This window comes from Triticum dicoccoides, chromosome 2B (assembly GCF_002162155.2).
Source record: "Triticum dicoccoides isolate Atlit2015 ecotype Zavitan chromosome 2B, WEW_v2.0, whole genome shotgun sequence".
Lineage (NCBI taxonomy): Eukaryota > Viridiplantae > Streptophyta > Magnoliopsida > Poales > Poaceae > Triticum > Triticum dicoccoides.
In genome coordinates, this window is record NC_041383.1 from 55,446,664 (window position 1) to 55,451,270 (window position 4,607).

Below are 4,607 nucleotides of genomic sequence, written 5' to 3' on the forward strand. Positions count from 1 at the left end.
CTTGTGGCCCCTCTTCTTCTATTGAGGCTTGCGTACTTTGAGAGTGTTCACCTCCTAGCGAGAACTCCCCCCAAGTGGTTGCGCGACAAAGTTCTTTTTGAGAACCTCGTCCTGTGCCTCTGCCACCTGGAGGACGTCAATCAACTATGAATACCTCGTGTAGTTCCCCTGATGGTAGTTCCGTGAGGATTGGACCGCATCGGGGTGGAAAGTGGCTAGGGTTTGCTCAATTTTCTAGGAGTCGGTAATCTCAGTACCACGCAAGCGAAGAGTCATACAAATCCGGTGCAGAGCCGAATTGTACTCCCCAACCGTCTTGAAGTCCGCAAACCTCAGACGGATCCACTCTGCCTCTGCATGTGGCTTCACAGTGTACTTCAGCCGCTCAAACCGCTGCTTAAGAGCGGTCCAAAGGCCAGAAGCACGGCGCTCAGCCATATACTCATCTTTCAGAGTAGGTGACAGGCGATGACGGAGAAAGTGCAGAGCCTTCACATTCTCAGTTTCGAACTTGGGATCAGTGGCAGCCAGCTGGGCCCCCTTATCGATCGCCCTTAGGAGGGTTTTTACCTGGAGAAAGATCTCGCAGTCCGGCGACCATGACAGGTAGTTCAGCCCTGTCTGGGCCAACTCAGGAAACTCCTTGTTGACAATTCCGGCCATCTGCGATTTATGCAAAAATCATGAGATTACAGTAGGTAATCTTTTGCACAAAGCGATATTGATAAACTTATTCAATAAAAATGGTGTTCCATTATTTAAAACATGTTTTTATATGACTTACTTAATGATTAAGAGTGCAAAACAATTAATCTATAGTAGTAGAATCATACAATAAAACATGTTTATAGAATATAGCATGTTTAGCTCATTTCGTACGTGAAAAATAGCCCAAAAATTGAATTCCCGACGCTTTTTAAACCAAAAATACCCGTTTTCAGAGAAAACAGACAGTTCCAGGGGCTAAACCCCAATTTATCCGCGCTGCAGCCGGCGCCACTTTTTTTGTGTACAGGGGTCTCCACAGCCCGCGGCCCAGCCGCGCCCAGCGGCCAGCGCTTGGCCGGCCCACCCGACCGGCTCACCCGGCCCACACCCGGCGCGCTCTAGGGTTCCTAGCACCCGAGTGGGCAGGGCGGCGGCGGCAGCCACGCCAGGCAGCGGTGGCTGTGGCATCCGCGCCACGCAATGGCGACGGGCGTGGCTGCGGCGACGGCCGCGGCTGCGGCGGCCACGCCACGGAACGACGGCATTCAGAGGCACGCCACGCGACGATGGTGGCAAGGGCACGCACGCGCGCGGCCACGGCGCGCGGGCAACAACCACTAGCAGGGCGGCGCAGCCAGCGTGGCGCGAGGCGAGGCGGTGCGGGGCGGCCAGCGGGATGGCGCGGTGCGGTGTGGCCAGTAGGGCGGCGTGGCGTGGCGCCGCCAGCGGGGCGTCACGGCGCGACCAGCAGGGCGGCACGGCGGCGCGTGCAGCAGCCACGCGAGTGCGGCGACAGCAGCCGAGCGCTCGGCGACGGGAACGACTAGCAGGGCCATGGCGACGCTCTGCCTTGGGATGGCAAGATCGTGCATCTTCGGGATGTCACGACGCGTGTACGTCGAGTACAACACGGCGGTGTCGTGCTCATCTGGAGTACGTGTAATCACTGTCTCCCTAGGGTGTAGTCAACAAATCTCTCTTGATCCAAGAACATCGACATTGGTCGGCGACGTATTCGTCCGCTCAGTTCTTGGGAGAGAAATCCACACCATAGGTAGATTTATCTGGAAAAAATAAACTAATCGCAAAAAGGAGTCGTAGTAATGAGAGGAATCCATTTTTGCAAAAGTGGAGATCGGATCTTATACCCTCGCGGGATCGACGAAAGCCTGCGTGATGTAGGCTTGACGCAGGCTTGACGAAGAGTTGATGGAGCGAAGCATGCTGATAACGTGTTCCGCAACTCCGTCGGCGAGTCCGGTCCGAGGTTGCGGAGCGAGAGCGAGCATCCTAGACGAAATAGTCGAACACGCGAAAGTAAATGACACAGAGAGATATGGAGGAGACCAGCTTTATTAATCAATGATCAGGTGTTACAATGATGGCTCCTCGTTGCTTTATATAGGGGGTAGGGGGTCAAGGGATAAGTACCCACTTAACATAAAGAGGGGAAACGGGAGGAGCCAGCCCGTGCGCTTTGCACGCGGCCGCCGCCACCCTCCCGGGTGGCTCGGTTTCCCAACAAAATCATCGAAAGGGTGGGGAATGGACGCTGACCATGAAATGACAGAAATCTACCGATCGGTTCGCATCGCATCAAAAATCCTACGGCTCATGGCCGGCCGCTTGATGATGCGAAATAATGCGTGTGCACTTTTTAGAATTGAGGTAATTTAATATTTTTAGATGCATCATGGAATGAATTTTCATACTTGATGAGAAAAGGGGTTTCCCGTAGCTTTGCATTACAAAGCAACCATCCGATACAACCAACAATAGGAGTTGGGGCAGAAGCATCACAAACACGCTCAAAAGAAATGAAAGAGAAAAATAAAAGAAACAAATGCCGATAACGGTGGATTGACAAAAAATGATGAAGCCTCGCGACCGCTGCGTCCACCGGAGATCGCCCACCAAGCTCCGAGACTCCGAAGCGCCGGTACCAATCAACACCTCCAAGAAGGGACACGACGATGACGATGCTGCTGCCAAGGGTTTCCCCCGGTACGCGGCGAGGAGAGAGGAGGGGTAGCCCCGACGCCCTCTAGGAAGGTCCGGCGGGCACCCTCAGGTGCCACCGCGTCGGTGTCGGCCAAGCCAACAGGGATTTTTCCCGACCCCATCCTCCACCTCAGTTACTCCGGAGCTCACCACCAAACCTAACACCACCCTACGCCAATACGGACACACAGCTTCCCACACTGTCTCACTACGGCACCGCGAAGATGGTCTGCACATAGAAGAAGAGGAGCCGGGACTAGGGCAGCAACACCGCCGGCATATGGGAGGGCCCCACCTCCACCGTCCACAACGGTAGAAGACCAGACACCAAAGCAGGAGCCTACCGGGCCCGTGGCCCCATAGGCCTAGCCGGGCCCTCAAAGGCCCGGACAGCTTCCGCCTCCGTGCAGCAGCTGGCACGCCGTTGGCGTCGCTGCCTTAGTCCAAGTCGTTCCCCTGCCTCCCCATATAGAGGGCATCGGGGTCATGCCGGATCCGACCCGCAAGGACCCAGATGGGGCCCTACGGGCCCAGATCTAGGCCGGGGACATGCCACCGGCCGCCCAGCACCACCGGATTGCACCGCCGCCAAGAGGTGGCACCACCACGGCGAGCGCCGCTGGCCTCTGCCACCAGGACGCCGGACTGATGACCCACAAGTGTAGGGGATCTATCGTAGTCCTTTCGATAAGTAAGAGTGTCGAACCCAACAAGGAGCAGAAGGAAATGACAAGCGGTTTTCAGTAAGGTATTCTCTGCAAGCACTGAAATTATCGGTAACACATAGTTTGCGATAAGGTAATTCGTAACGGGTAACACACAATGAAAGTAAATAAGGTGCATCAAGATGGCCCAATACTTTTTTAGCAAAGGACAAGCCTAGGCAAGTTCTTAAATAGAGAAAAGCGCTCCCGAGGACACATGGGAATTATCGTCAAGCTAGTTTTCACCATGCTCATATGATTCACGTTCGTTACTTTGATAATTTGATATGTGGGTGGACCGGTGCTTGGGTACTGCCCTTTCTTGCACAAGCATCCCACTTATGATTAACCCCTATTGCAAGCATCCGCAACTACAAAAGAATTATTAAGGTAAACCTAACCATAGTATGAAAAATGTGGATCCAATCAGCCCCTTACGAAGCAACGCATAAACTAGGGTTTAAGCTTCTGTTACTCTAGCAACCCATCATCTACTTATTACTTCCCAATGCCTTCCTCTAGTCCCAAACAATGGTGAAGTCTGTCGGTGTACTAGAATAGGGGTACCCTAGTATCCCGAACTTGTGCATGGGCAGTGGCAGCACCCCGCGGCAAGGCTTGCCGGACGACCGCCAAGATACTCCATGGCTCCTTTGGAGCCATTCAAGAACAAAGTACTCAAGTAAAGAAGACAAGGCCCCGGCAAGAGGAGCTTGCCGAGAAGGCCAACCGAGGCATCTCAAGGAACTTGCCGCGACGCACCACGCGTCCCGGCAAGGCCCGGCGAGCGACAAGCTTCCGGGCGCGACAAGACCACGACCGCAGCAAGACACTTGTCGCGGCAAGCGACCACCCTGTGCCCACGCTCCAGCGCATCCACCAACGTGTCGCCCTGGGGGCCTTACCAGGCACGCGTGGCGGAAGGCTGTGCAGCCAGCGATAAGCGGTGGCATGCGATGCTGACAAGATTGCCATCGTGGCAGGCGGTGGCTCCCCTGACGGTCCTTTTCTACACTGTTTGGGCGACACAGACGGGCATTTAATGCCCTTGTCCCCTACCGTCAGGGTTAGGTAGGATGCACTACGCAAGTAGCTGTACCAACCGCAACCCTTTTTACATTTTTACCCTTCTCTGCATTGCCACCTGTCGGTGACCCCTTGAGCATATAAAAGGAGGCCCATGCGCAACGTAGG